Genomic DNA, 20,955 nt, shown 5'->3' on the forward strand with positions numbered 1-20,955 from the left:
CATAAACAAGATGAAAAGACGACCCTCCGAATGGGAGAGAATATTTGCAAACGAATCAACGGACAACAGATTAATCTCCAAAATATATAAACAGCTCATGCAGCTCAATATTAAAGAAACAAACAACCCAATCCAAAAATGGGCAGAAGACCTAAATAGACATTTCTCCAAAGAAGACATACAGATGGCCAAAAAGCACATGAAAAGATGCTCAACATCACTAATTATTAGAGAAATGCAAATGAAAACTACAATGAGGTATCACCTCACACCAGTTAGAATGGGCATCATCAGAAAATCTACAAACAACAAATGCTGGAGAGGGTGTGGAGAAAAGGGAACCCTCTTGCACTGTTGGTGGGAATGTAAATTGATACAGCCACTATGGAGAACAATATGGAGGTTCCTTAAAAAACTAAAAATAGAATTACCATATGACCCAGCAATCCCACTACTGGGCATATACCCAGAGAAAACCATAATTCAAAAAGATACATGCACGCCAATGTTCATTGCAGCACTATTTACAATAGCCAGGTCATGGAAGCAACCTAAATGCCCATTGACAGACGAATGGATAAAGAAGTTGTGGTACATATATACAATGCAATATTACTCAGCCATAAAAAGGAACGAAATTGAGTCATTTGTTGAGACGTGGATGGATCTAGAGACTGTCATACAGAGTGAAGTAAGTCAGAAAGAGAAAAACAAATATCGTATATTAACGCATGTATGTGGAACCTAGAAAAATGATACAGATGAACCGGTTTGCAGGGCAGAAGTTGAGACACAGATGTAGAGAAGAAATGTATGGACACCAAGGGAGGAAAACCACGGTGGGGTGGGGATGGTGGTGTGCTAAATTGGGCAATTGGGATTGACATGTATACACTGATGTGTATAAAATTGATGACGGATTTTAAAAAATAAATAAATACTGAGATTTCAAAAGAATAAAAATAAATAAATAAATAAATAAAATTAAGAAACCAAACCACAATTTCCCAGTTTATCTGCCAACATATCATATACATTGACTTATTAGAGTTTTCCAAGAGAGAATACTCAATAAATTCATTCATTTTTAAAATTAAAAAAAAAAAAACATTTAAAAAAAAATCCCCACAATGCAGTATCACCTCATGCCTGTTAGAATAGTTATTATCAAAAGATGGGAGAGGGGCACACCTGGCCTTCACGCCGTGTGCTTCCACGTCAATGCTTTGCCGCCTTGGCGTCGTGCGGCTGATGACAGGATTTTTACCAAATGTATTTTAAAGTGTTGTCTCACCGGCCACTGGAATTCAGAGCATTCTTTGCTGGCTACAGTGCCATCTGTAACAAGGAAACAGGCCAGCTCTGCCAAGCTGACAAGGAACTCATCGTTATGGTAACCAGTCTGGCCAACAGGTGCTCATATAGCGTGGTTGTTCACAGTGCCTGGTACAGGGTCTTCTCAAAGAACCCAGTGCTCTCTGACCAGCCGGCCCCAAGCCTGGGCCTGTCAGTGCTCCCATTCTGGATCTGCCTCCCTCAACTCTTTCCCTCCAAGACTGGTTGTGAAATGGGTCTCGATTCCCAGGCAACAGGTTACTCTCTCTCCTTGTTTCATCCAAAGTCAGGCCTTTTGGGTGTCAGAGGTCATGCTAATTCTTCCCAGAGAAATGAACTGAGGATAAAGACACAGTGAACATGGGTCTGTGTGAACTGGAGAAAGTCTGACCTCCCTGCCCGGGAAAAGGCAATGCTGGAATTTGCACTTGCTATTTCCCGAGCCGATGACATAACAGATGACCATTTCAAAAAGTTCGAGGTGCATGGCTTCAACCAAGATGATGCCTGGGATATAGCTGCAATTTCAGCTTTTTATGCTATGTCCAACCGCCTTGCTCATTTCGTCAGTCTTGTTCCCAACAAAGAATTCTATTTGATGGGCAGATCCAATGATGTCAAAGACATCAGGAGTGAACCTGCTGCTCCCAAAGTATAAAAGCCTGAACAGAAAGGCCAGTGTTTACATTTCCAGCACATTGCATTATAAGACACCAGTTGGGAAGTAATTTTTTTTAATGTTTAGTCAATGGATAAGGAAGAAAGTAAATAAATTTGTTCCCTGCCTGCTTGATGAGATAGCTCCTAAGGGACATGTGATATCTGGGCCTAGGGGAAACCTTTTACGTTTTTACTTTTGTTGTGATCTGAAAGGAGCATCAGGGACAAAGGTGAACATTTTTTAGCTTTTAAAAATAGTGTTACATAAAAATTGATCTATACAGACTGTGGTTTGAAATCAGTTCCTTGTTAACATGGTGGTATACCAAGGGTCTGAAAGGCAGTGGGTAAATAGAAGCAGGCACCAAGTTGTTCTATCTTTAGTGCCTTCTCCTTTAACCTCCAGTGACTTTTGTTTAAATCATGGTCATCTCAATAGAATTTTAGTCCTTATGTGGTTTATTCTTATTTTAGGTTTTAGTAAAAATTATTTGGAAGAAGAGGGAGCTCATATTTTAAGCAGAAGTGTAAGAAAAAACCGACCCTGACATTACTAAGCAACTCGGTCTGCGTGTCACAACCACTGCTGCCTTATGTGTGCGGCTGTCTTAACTTTGCAGGAGTCATTTTCATTATCTAGCTGATAGAGGTACATGCAAACCTACAAAATGTTTTTGTTTCCACTTGACTTCTTTGGATTCTCTAAATTGCCAGTGAACAGTTTTTATTCAGTTTGGGGGCGATAGTGAGTTAATTTTGAATTGCCTGAACTGTGAAACCTGATTATCTTGAGACAGCACAACTCTTGCTGCAGAGCTTGTGTTTTTCTGCTGGAACTATATCTTAAATACCTTGGATTATGTAACCTTTTAAAACTGACTTTTGAGGGGAGGAGGTAGGGGTATAAAAAAAAAAAAAAAAAAGACAAGAGATTAAGTGTTGGTGAGGACGTGCAGAAAAGTGAATGCTTGTGCACTGCTGGTGCAGCCATAATAGGAAACAGTATAGAGGTTCCTCAAAAAATTAAAAATTGAACTACTGTACAATCCAGCAATTCCACTTCTGGGTATATATCCAAAGGAAATGAATATAGGGTATCAAAGAAATATCTGCACTCCCATGTTCACTACAGCATTATTCACAACAGCCAAGATATGGAAACAACCTAAGTGTGCAACAAGGAATGAATGGAAAAAGATCATGTGGTATATATATACAATGGAATATTATTCAGCCATAAGAAGGAAATTCTGCCATTTGCAACAACACTGATGAACCCTGACAGCATTATTCCAAGTGAAATAAGCCAGACAGAGAAAGCTGAATACTGCATAGTATCACTTACGTGTGGAATCCGAAAAAAAAAGTCAAAATCAGAAAGTAGAAAGGTGGTTGCCAAGGGCTTGGGACTGGGGGAAATAGGGACAGGTTGGTAAAAAGGTACATAAAAATAATCATAATCATAATAGAAGATACATGTATAAAAGTCAATGTGACATGCCCAATGCTGGCTCTGGTAGCATATCTATTCTTTCTAGTTCTTCCAGTCCAAAGAAATGACAGTGCAGTTACTGGAAAACTCAAAAATAATGTTTGCAGCAGAGAACTGTAAACACAAAGGAGCCGATTAAGCATTAATAGCTCCTCGCGGAGTAAACATATTGGTCTTCAAAGCACTGCATAAAGGACTGTTCTAAAACAACAGCTTAACCTTTTATACCTTTTCTTTACCTAGTTTAACAAATAGGTTTCACAGTGTGAGAAAAGTTGGACAACAATATATGCCATTCAAGTTCAAATCAACAAATACAAATATGTAACAGGATGTGTTTTATAATCAATGCCCTGCTTTTTAGTCATCTAGATGGGAATATAGGCTTTTGTTATATATTTGCAAATTAAAAATTTTTAAGAAAAAACTACCCTCCACCGTCAGAAGCCATTGTCTTTCATGAGCCTAAAACCTCAAGAAGGACAGATTTCAAAGCCATATAATACCCCACAATCTATTCAAATGCTAGTTTGTTTTGTTTTAAATCTTATTCAAACCTTTGTGCATTTCAAGTCTACCTCTTCCCACCACATCTTGGCATTCTGGTGAGAAGTCTCGAAGGTCCTCAGTATCTGCTGCAAACCACCTAAAATTTACGATCCTACCCCCCCCCCAGAGAAAATGCCCCCAGAGGTTCTTCTGGCATAAAGTTGCCTGTGTATCAGTGAAGTTGACCCAGCTATTGCAGTTGTGTCAGACTGAAGCAGGGATTGGTGCACCAGCCTAAGACAGCCATGGATTAACTGAACAGCTAGGGTCCAACTTGGTCCAAAGAGGGTAACTGCACAGAGAATGGTGACAAATATATTCAGACCCTCCCATAAAATTAGGGCACAGAGCATGCAGTCACTAGAGATCAGGCAGTGCTCCAAGTGATTCTAAGCTGTCCATGAGGCCTACTCCATATTCTAGCCTGAAAAGGATTAGGACCCTGAGTGAATACAGTTAACAAGCAAATAATATCCTATGCTACTGCACAGTCCCAATCCTGAAGGTATCTCTTCTGCACAATCCAGAAAAGTCTAATACAACTGATCTACTTCTCTAGACACAACATGTTCCAGTCATCACACCCATGGACTTGGTCACTGAAGAGCCAAGCCTTCACACACACCTTTGTGCTCCTCTGGCAGGAGAGGCGGGTAAAGCTGCAATTCCTTCCAATTACCTAAAATTCTCTCTCATCACAATAATCCATAAAGTAAGCCTGAGCTGCTTGACAATCACCTCCTTCAAGAAGACTTCTCCAACTGATCCAAATGACATTAAATTACTACTTTATTCTGTGACCCCCTCCATTTAGTTTTTTCTATAAATCACACATCATTTCAATCAACTCTTGAGATTCAGTCCAACCTCCAATAACACAGAAATTGACTCATCTTAAACATTATTTGAAATTTGCTGGGCCTCAATTTTTTTTTTAATAGAGACCTTTATTCCCATATGGTTTGACTGGTATATTTATTTATAATTGTTTCCACAGAACGATGTTCTTCAGATCCACTAGTAAAAAGCATTTGTCTCCCCAATACAAGGCGAATAAACTAAAGTCTATATCATGTCTATTTTTTTATATGTTTCCACAAAATCCAAGACTGTTTTAACCTCAACAAGTGAACAATTTTGTTAATAAATATAATACTTATCCTAATAAGATTATTTCGAAGGATATTTGAATATGGGATATTTTTAGTATTCCATCATTCTGGATTTTCTAATACAGCTACACAAAAATGTAAAAAGGACAGTTATAACCATGGATTGCATTTTAGGTGCAGTATTTACTATGTTAATTAACATTATAAAATATATCCTTACAAAATTATTGCATATAAACAAATGAGATATATGTATCATTATTTACAAAGCACAAAGGTATTAGGCAGCAACATAATGCAAAATATCAAGAGAACAAAATCAGCATGTGCTCTAAGGAATTTAGAACTTAACAGACGACCTAAGGTAAGTACGAACAGTATGCCTGTGGAGATGAAGGGTACCCTGACTAAAAGGACAGGGAGATAAGGGAAAGTGAAAGTCAGCAGGTGGTATTTGCTTCACTGCATAGGTAGTGTTTTGAGTGTTATCTGAAGCAGTCAGAAAAAGCTAAATATGTTAAATACTGAAAGAAGCAGGTATCTGGCATAGCTAGAAGAGGAATATTAGGTGCTTAGAAAGGAGAGTAACGTGAATCCAAGAAGAATGCTCCTACAAGAAGCCATACAGATGAGCTCACAGAAAATAAGAATAGAGAAGAAACAAAACCAATACCAAAGATAACAAGGAACGGCTAGGTCTAAAAGAGGGAGAGTAGAATAAAGACAGTGGGTTACAGATCATCCTCGTGTGCGATGCCGGAGTTCAAGAAGAGTAGAATGCAGTATTATGCATGATTACGAACAATGTCTTTATTTTACAAAGTTTCTATCCAGAAAGAAAATTCTTCGTATTTATTCCTCAGAATGAGGCAGCAATCATTACAAAGTACATTAAGTGTGTATATTCTTAATACATAGTTTTACTTATGCTCTCCCACTTCAAAACGCAACCCAGATTTTAAATGCATTAAGTCACTGCAGCCTGCCACCCCGAAAAAAAAAAAAAAGGAAAGAAAGAAAGGTAATGCTTTTCATCTGACTAACAAAAATCAGACAGGGTACTTGCTCTTTCCTCTCTTCAAATTTTAACCTTTGAAGCAAGTATCTCTGGTTAAGAAAAAATTCCTAATATCAAAACCAAATTCCTTTCCTCTTTCATTAGGTTCAAATCGCTATCAAAGAATTAGTATGACTGAAAAAAAAAATTTTTAATCAACACTTGAATTAAATTATGGACATAAAATTCAACTGTCACAGAATCCAAAGTAATTCCCTCAGTGCAATCTTCCAGAAAGCAGGATTTTAGACGGTTGATATTAGAGAAGATCACCAGAAATTGGAAAGGAGATTCAATGAGCATTTATATCACGATCCAGCAAGATCCTGAATGCCTCACCAAAGAACTATTATATTTCTCTTGTGAACCTCAAACTTCTAATAGCTTGCCTTCTAAAATGCTCTTATTACTAATTTATTGGCTTTGGCTTTTTTAGACCAAAATATGTAGAACTGCAGAAGCTTCTGATCAGCACAACCATAATTAAGTGATACAATTTTAGGCCAGTCCAGTCCTCATAAAAGAAAAAGAGAAATAAGAAATAAAAATTTTTTTTTTAATTTAAGCTTGACATTTTAGCCTATGTAGTCTCATTAATATAGTAGTTAAGAGAGAGTTCTGGAGTCAAACTCTTCCGTTACAATCCTGACTGATCTTGGGCGAGTAACTTAGATCTAAGTCTGTGTCGTCATCTATAAAATATAGGTATTACTAATACCTATCTCACAGAGTTGTTAAGGCTGAAAGGAGACAATACATGTAATATTCTTTGAACACTGCTTCACAAATAGAAAATATTCAGTGAAAGTTTTAGTCACTTTTCACATTTGTTTAGGCTTTAAAATGCATTAAAACAACCTAGGGACCTCCATTACCACCTCCAAGAACCTCTAAGGAGTACAGGGACCTGAGATTTTATAATCATGCCCTAATATGTCCCTCCATGACATTTTTAAATTAAATCAATATATGCGCTTTTTACCTGAATTTATGTCTCCCTAAAGATGGCACATTCAGAAAAATATTTTGTCTGTTGATTTCTATCTGGTGGACTTACAGTGGGTTAGAACACTATAAATGGCAAAGAACCATAAAAACCGTATTTCTGTGTGTTTGAGTTTTCTATCCTGAACGTACATTACTTTTGTAATCAGAAAAAACAGATGTTGTAAGATTAGTGTTTTCCCTCAATAATTTATTTTGGCAGTCAGGAATTTTTATGCAATCTACTTATTTATCCAAGTGCCTAATAAAATAGATTCTTAGAGGTTTTAGTATTTTCTTCCTACTTCTTACATATTACATTGCTCACAAGCAAAGACTTGGAAACAAAACACATCTACTAAACCATATTATATAAGTAAATTTTATATATCAGAAGTTCCCTTCTAGAGTACAATCTATTTATAATTCAATTGTTTGGACCTCAGAAGTCATTTTCCCTTAAAAAGCAATGTTGTAAGTATGGTTGAAGTTCCCAGATTAAGCCAGAAAGATTATTTAGCCATATTATTCCTGAATTCTAGTAACAGGATTATTGACCTAGGTTTCAAAATCCAGGGTCAAGCCATACAATAGAAAGAAAAAGAAGTTTTTAAAAATCCAGCTTCTTTTTTGAAGCTCAGGAATATCCCTTGGCAATTTTCTTAAATAGGCAGCTTGCTTTGCTATCTTTTGACTGCCCTCTAGTTTGTGCCCCCCTGCTCTCATGTTGACCCTTGTGCCCACCTATTATGGAACTCCATCCAAACCTGGTCTCCCATGATGCAATCTTACCCAGTCCTCTTTTCCCAACTATCCTACCAATGTAAGTGATCACATTTAGGTATGAAATATAGAGTAATATGAATGAACCAACTCACACTGAACCCCTTAATTCTAAGCTGGGGCATTTCTGGTCATATAAAATGAAGTGAAATATTCAGGCCACATCAAAACAGACATTACTGACCTACAAGGGAACCAGGCACAATCAACTTCTCACAACTCTTATATTATTCTTTCTAAGCCCACCAGGTTTCGAAAAGTACTAAAACCATCAAAGACATCTACAGTGAAGAAAAGATTAAAAGCAGAGAGTGGACACCCTCTGAGAAACTTAAAAGTTTAGAAAATGCAGTACACAAAGAACATGTGAAATTAAAGAACTATGATTCAGTTTAAATTAACACCAAATGCTAAGGGAACACAAAAATTATGTCTTAAGAGACATTATAAATACAAACGACCCCTGAACTATGTGGGGTCAGGGGCACTGACTCTACGTGCAGTTGAAAATCTCCGTATGATTTACAGTCAGCCATCCGCATCCGGAGATTCAACCAACCGGAGCTTATGTAGTACTGTAGTATTTACTACTGAAAAAAATCTGCATATAAGCAGACCTGAGCAATTCAAACCCGTGTTGTTCAAGGGTCAACTGTGTATGAGTAGGAGGCAGAAAGACATTCCAGGAAGAGAGAAAATGAGAAGGCAAGGAGTTTAGAAAAAGCAAGACAGGTGCATGAGGTGATAAAGATACCACACTGGGTTAAAAAAGGAAAGGAACATGGTTTTGATCTGGAGATATATGGGACCAAGTAGAAAAAAAAGACTTCAAGCAAACAGTACAGTACAGAATCGAACAGACCAAAAACTGGACCACTTCCAGGTAATCCTTTGTTTTGGAGAATGTCCTACATATTGTAGGATGTTTAGCAGCATCCTTGGCCTCTACCCACTTGATGTCATTAACACCTCTCTCCACTAAGTGATAACAACTAAAAATATCTCCGGACACTGTCACATGTCCTCCAGGGGACAAATTCAACCTGCTTTAAAGAGTCAATCTTTAACCAAAAAGCCCCAAACAAAGCAAAAAATATACTAAGCTACGAAAGGAACCAAAACAGGAAATGTGCGACTACGCTAAAACACTAACTGGTCAGATCCCCGAGCACCTGAGTATTCTAAGAAACCAATTTTTCCTAATAGCTGAAAATCTATCCTTGTAAGTACCAAGTATTTTTTTTTTTCTAATTTTAACTCTCTTGGAAAGATATTTTTATTTTTATATACGACCTTGCCTTCTTAAGCAAGAATATCAAAGAAAATTTTAACTCTAAGATTCAGGGTCATTGTGAAATCCATTCATAACTGTATTATAGGACTTTGAGATCTTCAGAGAATATTAATAAGTAAGGAACAACAACAGTTTTATGTGGTTCGAAGAAAGTATATGTGGATAAAACTGGGTAATTAGGTAAAACAGTATAGTCTGGAGTCAGGCCAAGGAGTTTGAATTTTATCTCAAAGAGTAAGCACTCATCCTGTTCTTTTGGTGGGTAAATAACATAAACAGGTCTGTTTTCCAAAGATCATAAATGAATGAATGAGAGAAGAGACTAGAACCCAGTAAGAAGCTCCATTTAGACATAACAGGCCAAGCAGAAGGCAGAGGCTGCCTGACCTAGGGTGGCAGTGATGGCAAGGAGGGGGAGAAAAATATAAAATATAGCTGGAAGACCAATCTGGTGAACTACGGGTGGAAAACGGAGGGGATATAAAGGGTCAAAGATGACACTGGCTTCCGGCTACGCAGATATAACTAAGACTGGGAAAACAGTAAAAGAACCTCATTTCCAAGGAAAAAGATAATGAGCGAGATTTGGGTTTTAAGGTCTAGCCTCGTGAACTCAGTAACCTAGGCTTTATTTAAGCAAGTCAAGTTAAATTTCTACTAAATTTCACCCTCAGTGAAGAAAAATAACACACATCCAATTTATTTGTGAAGATTAAATAACACAGTAAAAGCACTTTGGAAAGAACCAGTCTAGTATAAGAAATGACTATTCCTCTTTTTTTTTTTGTTCCTGGCAAAACTACCACTAAGTACAAGCTTCATGGGGTACCTTCATTTCCCTATCACAAATCTTTCCAATCACCCTAAAATAATTCACATTCAAGCCACCAACAGCTTCTTCCTGGACATTTCTGTTTCACTGTACTGGTTGTTTTATTTTACCACTGTGTTTCACTTCTGCCTTGACATTCTTTACAGCATGTTTTAGGAAAACTACAATAAGGATATTAATTCTGAAAGTTTCTTTTCCATTAACACATTTTTCATCTCTGTGTGTTTATTCTACTCTACCTTGTCTACTCTACTTGCTACTACCCCAGTCCTACTTCAAATCTGCACTACATACTTCAATAGCCTCATAAGCCTCCAACTTTTTCCAAAAAGTTAAAAAAATAATTCACCCCACTACACCCCCCCTCCTCCCCCCCCCAAAAAATCCTCCTGGCTGTGAAGGTCTGACTCATCTGGACAAAAGGGAGAATCACTGAGGTAAATGTGTTTTCCTCTTTGTATTAAGCCTCAAGAGAGAAAAGGGTTGTAGAAAGTTGGAACATCATACTCTCTCCCTCCCAAAAGAACCTCCAAAGCTGACTCAGACTTTGTAAAGAAAATTAGAAGTTTTACAAAGAATAAGAAAGCGTGGGTAGGAAGAAAGGAAGAGAACTCAAAATACAGAAAACTAGATGAGTACAACACACAACCCACCAGAGTTGGTTACATGTTTCACTGGACATGTTTCATGGCCTGTATCTACCATCATGCCCTTCAAGAGTAACTGCCCACCAGAAAAATTCCTGTTTAGATGAAGGACGGATACCAGACACCCCGATAGCAAAAGGAAATCAGAAAACATCCATATGTCGTCAGAGGTGAATCAATCAGATAATCCCTCAAAGGAGCTTTTACTAAAGTTTTCCAAGTGTGGTCCCCAGCGGAGCAGCATCAGCATCCACATCACAAGCAAGGGAACTTGTGGGAAATGCAAATGATTTGGCCCTATTCTAGGAATAGGGCCTAGCGATCAGGTGATTGTGATACACCCTAACGCTTGCCTATTATTAAGATCCTCTGAGCCTCCTTAAATCCCGGTTTATTAAGTATACCATGGAGCTTGCGCTTGGATTAATATGAGATTTCCCTGTATCCTTGAATACCTAGAATAGTGCCTGACACAGAATGCCTGATCAATAAATGTTTGTTGAATGAATGAGTGAATGGCCTTAAAATAAACTTTACCCCTTACTAAACTACTGTTAATGGAATTGTTTCTTGTAACCAAAGAATCTTAATTAGGCAATGTGCATGGGGAGTGGGGGCAGGGTACACACAAGATGGCCAAAGTCATTTGGAGCTAGTACATGGGGACTTAGAGAGAGCTAGAACACTGCTTTGAGAAGAAGAAGCTAAGAAACATACCCTGTCCAAAAGAAAAAGTGAAGGAATTTCAAGGGGCAAAATTGAGAATTTAATAACAGGGTCAAGGAAATTGCAGCTGTAAGGAACTGTGATTTGACCTTGTACAGGCTCTGAGGCCAAAATAGAAAACTGCCATGCTTTTTCAAGAACCTAGGAAGTTAATAAATAAAGACTTTGACCTCTGTCTCAATGAGGAGTGAAAAAGTCTATGTATCTAATGATTTACCTGATCTGTATGTAATTTGTACCTTAAGATTCCACCACAGCATGGAAATAATTTATACCTTTAAACTCTGCTGTAGCTGACGGATCAGGGACATAACCTTCAAAAATAAGAGTGGCCAGACTAAATTCTGAGAGCTCTCAGAAGCAGAATTCTACCCTCTTCCCTATCCCTGTTGATACTCTGAATATTGACAGCAGAAATCTACTCCCAAAAAGGCAAAAGAATAAAACAAAACTAAATGAAACTTTTGGGGGCCCAGGGACAGGGGGCTGTCTCTACTGTCAAACCCCTGAACTCCAATTCTCTGTATGTCACAGAAGGATTCTTCTTTCTCAAATACTGTATTAATAACATTATATGTCCATCAACAGATGAATGGATAAAGAAGATGTGGCACATATATACAATGGAATATTACTCAGCCATAAAAAGGAACGAAACTGAGTTATTTGTAGTGAGGTGGATGGACCTAGAGATTGTCATACAGAGTGAAGTAAGTCAGAAAGAGAAAAACAAATACCGTATGCTAACACATATATATGGAATCTAAAAAAAAAAAAAAAAAGGTCAGAAGAACCTAGGGGCAAGATGAGAATAAAGACGCAGACTACTAGAGAATGGACTTGAGGATACGGGGAGGGTAAGGGTAAGCTGGGACAAAGTGAGAGAGTGGCATGGACATATATACACTAGCAAACGTAAAATAGATAGCTAGTGGGAAGCAGCCGCATAGCACAGGGAGATCAGCTCGGTGCTTTGTGACCACCTAGAGGGGTGGGATAGGGAGCGTGGGAGGGAGGGAGATGCAAGAGGGAAGAGATAATGGGGACATATGTATATGTATAACTGATTCACTTTGTTATAAAGCAGAAACTAACACACCACTGTAAAGCAATTATACTCTAATAAAGATGTTAAAAAATATATATATTATAGTCCCTCAGAGGCCTCCTAATGAGACTACCTTCCAATTGTCTCATAAATCATATTTAAATTACTAACCATGGTCTTTTTTTAAGGGGGGGGTTATTCCACCTCTCTATTTCCCACCAAACCCCCACTTATGCCCTCTACCGCATTAAGTTAACTCTATCACCCATAAGATGCTTCACCCTCACGCAGGCTACATGAGGGCAGGGACTTGTATCCCCAGTGCTTAGAACCATGTCAGGCACAAAATGAACAGTAGAGTATGTGTTAATTGACTGACCCCCACTCCCACTCCTCATCCCAGTTTTGTTTTGTTTTTTTAATCTCTTTATTAATCTCAGTCTATCCTTCCTCAGAAAAGCTCACCTCTTCCAAAAAGCCTCTCCTGACTGGCTCCAAAGAGCTTCGACTGAAAGAAAACCATCTTGCTTCTGTTAATACTTATGCACAACTATCACTGGTTATGTTTCAATCACCTATGTTTTATTCTTATCTATCTTCCGTTTTTGATAAGATACTCAAGGGCTAAAAGCAAGCCCCTACTGAAGTAGTAAACCTGCCAAGGCTGTGCGCAGGGTGAATGCAATGTTCTCTCTCATGATCCATTGCTCAACTTGCTAATTAGACACAACACAGCCACTTCACCTGCAGCAGGCAGTAGTGGCAGCAGCACAGAGGAGCAGAAGGGAGCAGAGAGGAAGGGATTTGGCAGAGAAAGAGACCACATCTAGATGAGACTATGGGAAAGGAGGGGGGAGGGTAGCAGGACCCAGAAAGTCTCACTCACTCTTTCCTTGGGACCATCATAATCCCTCCCACAAGGCACTTATATCAAGTTATAAGTCCACTGGCTATCCTTCAGGACATTTTCCTGCTATTACCACAACTCTATTTCATCTTAAATATGATGAAGTTTTAAACAAAATCAAAATACTGATGGCACAAGCATCAATTATTAGATGAGGCAAATCATTTGGGGAAGATAAGTGTTTATAAATTACTTACCATCCCCCTTCCCCAAAGAAGGGGTAGGGGAAGGCAGACCAAAAAAAAAAAGAGAGAGAACTAGCACAAAGCAACTCTAAAAGGACAGCTCTGGCTCTAGGATGTGATGGATCTATACTCCCCACCTTTCCCACCATCTTCACTCCAACTTTCTGGCCATCTGCTGCTACTGCTAAAGGGCGGTAGGAATGTAGAATCTGAGCTAATTCCTTCAACCTGCAAGGCAATTTATTTTAATTACCCAAATAATAAAACACTATTCGCTGATATGCTTTAAGACTTCTGTCAAACCCTGGAGTTGATTTTTTGTTTAAAGATCAACTTCTACAGGAAAACAGGATGTCGAAGAACCTCACTTGTCAAAACTAGATCAAAGTTATAAAAGTTCCATACAAAACAGAAGTTGAAAGGAGGAAGTCGACAGCTTTCTCCTCAACAGTCCTTATCCCCACCTATAATTGTCTTCAGCTTCATGTAACACAAAACTACCAGCGCTAAGGCAGCAAAAACATCCCTCCCCTGTTTTTTCAAACAAGTCTTCATTGGCTCCCTCTTCCGTTTAAAAGTTCCATGGCTAGTTTAAGTTATGACAACTCAAGCAGTTCTATTTCTGTATTTCCTAATTAACAAACTTACCAGAAAAATGATTTTTAACCAAAGCCAGAAAGAGGTTAGCAGAGAGTAATTCATGATTAGGCTACAGAAACAAAAGGAACATTCCACAGAGGCAAACTACCCAGTTTCCCCATTTAGTGCTGCAACTCCAGGAATCTAATGATCCTTCATTTTTTCAAAAATGAAAATGACAGTAAAATTCCCTAGTGTTGACAGCAGGTGATTTTTAACTTCACTGCTGCCTGACAGGCACCTACAGGCTTTACCTGGCCTCAATCTGTCCAGTTTGGAACTGCCAATTAGTCACTTCTCAAAAGCAAATCTCAATGTAAGTCATTAAAACAAAAGTGCTTTTCAAAGCGTCAGATACAATGAATTAGTCAAACTCAGGACGTTAGAACAAAATAAAACTTGGGTGCCCAATCCAGGCTGCAACTGTCAAAGCCAAGTGACAAAAGAACATCGTTCCAGAGCAAAGAAAGGATCAAATTCTCAAAACAGTTGTGATACATATAGTGCTCCTCTTACATACAAATACTCTTAAATACCGCAGCAATTGAACAGGTGTCTTCATTGGTAAGCTTAGCCTTTCTCAACTGAGGTTCCACAGGACAAAATTAAGCACTAATGCCCTAAGGCACAGGTTGGCAAACCTTTTCTGTAAATATTTTAGGCTTTTCAGACCACATGGTCTCTGTCACTATTCAATTCTGCCATTGGAGCTTGAAAGCAGCTGCCAACAGTTAAGTAAATGAATGAGGTAACTGTTCCAATGAAACTTTACGGACACTGAAGTTTGAATTTCATACAATATTCACAGAATTATTCTCTTCTGCAATGATTTTAAAACATAAAGCGATTCTTATAAAAAATTTCTTAGTTCTTTGGCTAGATTTAGCTCTGAGCAGTAGTTTGTCAACCTACTCCCTAAGCCATCCTTTGTATTAATAGATTAACTTCTCTCTTATGCATGCAGAATGATACTAATTACACACCATACTACAGAGAATTGAGAAATAGTCACTCAAATCATTTTTTCCGTGTCTATAGTGCTCTGATTGTCTAATAGAGTAATACTCTGTCTAGTATGAAGCTAACTGATAAGATTTTGTTAGCACTTGTTAACTTGGGCAAATAACTTTACACAAGTTAAAAGTTACTCTTCTTAAAGTCTCAAAATATAAAAAGGAACTTTCACATCCAGTATATTGCCGATGGATAACAGAAACCAAACTGTTGTAAATTAAATCTCTGGTTAACATATTGCTAGAAATAATAAAGAAATTCTTTTAGTAAAGCCCAGAATTCAATTATCATCTTTCAATCCATTTTGTATCTTCAGATCCTGTTTCTTCTTAAAGCAGAACCTACCTGAATAAAAATCACAAACATAAATTACAGGATTGTCTCAGACAATTAAGTAACTAGATTTGAGTTCTAGCTCCACCTCTTTCTAGATAAGTGAGCTTGAGCAAGTTCCATACTCTCTTTACTCATCTGTTAAGGAGAGGAAATATCTGCAACCCTTCAAGAGAAGTCAAAAGTATACAATTAAACTTAGGCAGAACAGTTTGTATAGTGCTATAGAAATATCAGTTGCCATTATTAGGTGCTCAGTAACTTTCTTCATATTATCATCTTCTACCTTTTTATAACACTCCAGTGTTAGTTTCTGCTCAGCCTCAGGTTTAGTGGAATACTGTGCACCTAGTAGTACATCTCATTCAACACATAAAATTTAGGCAAAGCATAAGCAATAAGCAATAAAGATGACTGAGATGGTCTCAGCACTCAAAACAGTTTAGAATGAACGCAAACACGTATACGTGATAAGTCAGTGCTGTAAGAGGAACAAATGAAAACGAACATGAATACTGTGGAATGAGAAAAAGTTTCACAGGTAGTTAATAAGGGCCTCGGTATATGATGCGAGAGATACTGTAACAGAGGGAACTGCAAAAGCACAGATACAGAGGGGTAAGAGAACACTCCACACACCCCAGAATACAGGGCAGTTCAAGTTCTAAAACAAATTACAAAAGGAGAATTTCATTTTTAAAATCCAACCAGGAAAAGAAAAACCTTCCCATTAAGTCTCTAAAAAGTAAGCATCTTGAAGGATAAGCAAGGGGGCTCATTTTAAGCCAGAGTTGGAAAAATTATGAACCATGCTAGCTTCAACCCACTTCATCATCATTTCCCAAAGCACTTTACAATGTCTAAGAAGATACGTTTAGGGCTTCCCTGGTGGCGCAGTGGTTGAGAATCTGCCTGCCAATGCAGGGGACACGGGTTCGAGCCCTGGTCTGGGAAGATCCCACATGCCACGGAGCAACTAGGCCCGTGAGCCACAACTACTGAGCCTGCGCGTCTGGAGCTTGCGCTGCGCAACAAGAGAGGCCGCGATAGTGAGAGGCCCACGCACCGCGATGAAGAGTGGCCTCCGCCTGCCGCAACTAGAGAAAGCCCTCGCACAGAAAAAAAAACGAAGACCCAACACAGCCAAAAATAAATAAAGAAATAAATAAAAATAAAGGAATTCCTTTAAAAAAAAAAGTGAAGATTTAAAAAAAAAAAAGATACATTTAGAGAGGACTGAGTTACAGAAAAGGGATGTCTGGCCTAGCAAGTCTCTGAGGAAGTGAGGACTGGCATACCTGTCTCCCTTGATGATGCATGCAATATATCAACCTGCTTCAAAAACCATTTTCTTAAATTCTGCAAGTTATCACCGTTCTCAGTAAGAAAAAGCAATACAGCAATTCTTAAAAGAGTAAGTTACATACGTTTCCTCGAGGGGAGTGGGGACTAGGAAATCTTACGTTCTTCCTCTAGAGTTTGTTTTCTTACTTACATCATTAAAAACCTTTCCCGTAAACAAATTTTATTCATGTTTTCTACCCCTTTACCACCAACAACAAAATTAATTTACCTTGGAACTGTGCCTAAGCATGGTAAATTTTAACCCAGAAGACTAATGAGTAATAAGAAGGGTGTTCTGTAATTATTACCTCTCCCTCTCAAGACTGCCACTGCATCAGCCACGCCACCAGTAGAAGATTAAAAATGGCCCCCAACTCTCTGCTAGGCCTCTGATTGAGAGATGCAGTCCAATCCCCATCCCCACTCCTGCCCCCTTGAATCTGGGCAGGTAACTGCTTTGACCATTACAAGATGGAAGAAGTGATGCTATACCAGTTTCCAGATGAGCCTGTCAACTGTGAGAAATAATAATAAATTGCTTTTTTAAGGCCCTAAATTTTAGAGTAGTTTGCTAAGAAGCACCAGATAACTGGAACAGTCACCACGTCTCAGCTCCAGCTTTCAGGGCTTTCACCACACCACAACCAAAATACTGTTTCACTTATAAAAGGAAACAAAAACTCAGAAGTTACAACGTATTGGACAGGTTTCTAACAATATGCTGTCAACTCTCAGAGCATAAAAAAGACAACCAAAGTGTCCTAATTCCTCCTAAGAAATGCAAAATGACCTAACATCAGTCAAGTTCCTCTGAAAGGTTATAAAAATCAAACTCCTTGAGTATACCCAAGTGATGCATTGATTCTTTACACCAAAGAAAACCCTCTGGTCTGGAAGGTTAGATACCAGGAAGTAGTCATCTCCGGAAAGTAGTATTTAAAAAGGAAGTGGGGCCTTTTTCACAACGGGTTTGCCGCCAGGACACAGGTGTCGTGAAAACCACCGCTAAACCTAAGCAAAAATGGGAAAGGAGAAGACCCACATCAACATCGTTGTCATTGGACACGTAGATTCCGGGAAGTCTACCACTACTGGCCATCTGATCTACAAATGTGGTGGGATCGACAAGAGAACCACTGAAAAGTTCGAGAAGGAGGCTGCCGAGATGGGAAAGGGCTCCTTCAAGTATGCCTGGGTCTTGGACAAACTGAAAGCTGAACGCGAGTGTGATATCACCACTGATTATCTCCCTATGGAAATTCGAGACCAGCAAGTACTATGTGAACATCACTGATGCCCCAGGACACAGAGACTTCATCAAAAATATGATTACAGGCACATCCCAGGCTGACTGTGCTGTCCTGACTGTTGCTGCTGGTGTTGGTGAATCTGAAGCAGGTATTTCCAAGAATGGGCAGACCCGTGAGCATGCCCTTCTGGCCTACACTCTGGGTGTGAAACTAATTGTTAACAAAATGGATTCCACTGAGCCACCCTACAGCCAGAAGAGATACGACGAAACTGTTAAGGAAGTCAGCACCTACATTAAGAAAATTGGCTACAACCCCGACACAATAGCATTTGTGCCAATTTCTGGCTGGAATGGTGACAACATGCTGGAGCCAAGTGCTAACATGCCGTGGTTCAAGGGATGGAAAGTCACCCGTAAAGATGGCAATGCCAGCGGAACCACAATGCATGAAACTCTGGATTGCATCCTGCCACCAACTTGCCCAACTGACAAGCCCTTGCCTCTGCCCCTCCAGGACGTCTACAAAATTGGTGGTACTGGCACTGGCACTGTCCCTGTGAGTCGAGTGGAGACTGGTGTTCTCAGACCTGGCATGGTGCTCACCTTTGCTCCAGTCAACGTGACAACTGAAGTGAAGTCTTTCGAAATGCACCATGAATCTTTGAGTGAAGCCCTTCGTGGGGACAATGTGGGCTTCAATGTCAAGAACATGTCTGTCAAAGATGTTAATCGTGGCAATGCGGCTGGTGACAGCAAAAATGACCGACCGATGGAAGCAGCTGGCTTCACAGCTCAGGTGATTATCTTGAACCACCCAGGCCAAATAAGTGGTGGATGTGCACCTGTGCTGGATTATCACACAGCTCACATTGCTTGCAAGTTTGCTGAGCTGAAGGAGAAGACTGATCGTCGTTCTGGGAAAAAGCTGGAAGATGGCCCCAAATTCTTGAAATCTGGTGATGCTGTCATCGTTGATATGGTTCCTGGCAAACCCATGTGTGTTGAGAGCTTCTCTGACTATCCTCCTCTGGGCCATTTTGCTGTTCGTGACATGAGACAGACGGTTGCTGTGGGTGTCATCAAAGCAGTGGACAAGAAGGCAGCTGGAGCTGGCAAGGTCACCAAGTCTGCCCAGAAAGCTCAGAAGGCTAAATGAATATTATCCCCAATACCTGCCACCCCAGTCTTAATCAGTGGTAGAAGAACGGTCTCAGAACTGTTTGTCTCAATTGGCCATTTAAGTTTAATAGCAAGAGACTGGTTAATGATAACAATGCATCGTAAAACCTTCAGAAGGAAAGGAGAATGTTTTGTGGACCATTTGTTTTGTCCGTGGCAGTTTTATTAGTTTTTAAAATCAGTACTTTTTAATGGAAACAACTCGACCAAAACTCTGTCACAGAATTTGAGACCCATTAAAAAAGTTTAATGAGAAAAATAAAAAAAGGAAGTGGGTAAGAAACAACTTTCATTTTATGCTATATACAACTCTGAATTGCTTAAAATAAGCATGTAATACTTTTAAATTTTTAAAAAGATATTTCCTTTGAAAAAAAATCATTGTAGTCCTAACAACTTTTAAATGCCTTTTTGGTGCACTAAGATGATGGCAAATGCCATTCTTAGCTATGCTTTCACAGAATGAAAGATGGTATCAGCCCCCAAACAGATACCTATTTTTAACAATGAGTAGACCCTGGGCTCTAACTTATTTCTCTTTCTCATCCCACCAGCCACATTCTCCTGCACAGTATGGCACTTCCAGTTAGCACAGTGCCCAGCAAAGGGAGGAGGACTGTGAAAGTGGAAACTGCTTTGACTTCCTTCTTTCAAGCTTTGACAGGTACTAGGTAAAAAGAGAACAGTTTCAGAACTTCCCCCCATGCCTCCAGCAACTCTGTGCTAGGCCTCCTTGCAAACCATTTCCCATGGTGTTCTCCTCTTGAGGCCTCTGCCATACTCCCAAACCCAAAAAAATTAGCAACACGGCTGGATGCATATGAAAAAGATTGGCAAAAAGTCAAACCAGAAAGATGAGGGGCTGAAAAAAAACGAAAATAGTTCCTCCCCTGAATATCTTTAAGTTTTCATAAACTATCCACATCTCTAACCTATTCTCTTTAGACCAATTCCTTGCTCCTAAGAAATTCCATCAGGAAACAGATAAAGGAAAGATGAAATTCAGAACATTTTGCTCTGCTTCTGGTTATTAATGTCAAGTAAAGAACCAAGGTGGAAAGTAAATAACCACAAGAAAATTTACAAGTTTTTGAAATTATCACAGGTTTTGTTAGGTTCTTCTCTGACGTTTCATTAAGCGTTGAGGACTCACTGTTAGCTATAAGCACTTGCAAGCGCCCTTCCCAACCCTCAGTTTATCAGCAGATTCCCTAAAAGGATAGAAACAAAGGTTCAGCAAGTTCCAACTAGCAATATTTCTTCCAAAACATCATTTATTAGAGTCTTATGATCTCAGATTCAAGTTATTCCACTTACTAAACCCTAATATTCCAATTTAGTTTCTCTCAGAGGAAAACACACAATACACAAATCAAGATGAAATATGAACTGATAAATGAGTTCTATAAAAATTTGATAAACAAAGAATAATATAAGTACGGTTTATCAAATTTAGATGTTAAAAAAAAAGATTAGTCAAAAATGACCAAAGGATCACCCATGCTAAATATATTAATAATACAGAGCAACTTGAAGAGCAAGAGATTGAAGAGAGGGAATCATGTAGTGTTATTTTTAAAGTA

The 20,955-nt window shown here is 38.9% G+C and overlaps 1 protein-coding gene and 1 pseudogene across 2 annotated transcripts in view; one reads left to right on the top strand and one right to left on the bottom strand.

The window, feature by feature from the left end:
• ZFAND3 (zinc finger AN1-type containing 3) overlaps window positions 1-20,955 on the bottom strand; it is a 315,563-nt gene that overhangs the window by 263,932 nt on the left and 30,676 nt on the right. The gene's annotated exons all lie outside the window — the stretch shown is intronic.
• On the top strand, window positions 17,921-19,511 carry LOC132374002 (elongation factor 1-alpha 1-like; annotated as a pseudogene).

This window comes from Balaenoptera ricei, chromosome 11 (genome assembly GCF_028023285.1).
Source record: "Balaenoptera ricei isolate mBalRic1 chromosome 11, mBalRic1.hap2, whole genome shotgun sequence".
NCBI lineage: Eukaryota > Metazoa > Chordata > Mammalia > Artiodactyla > Balaenopteridae > Balaenoptera > Balaenoptera ricei.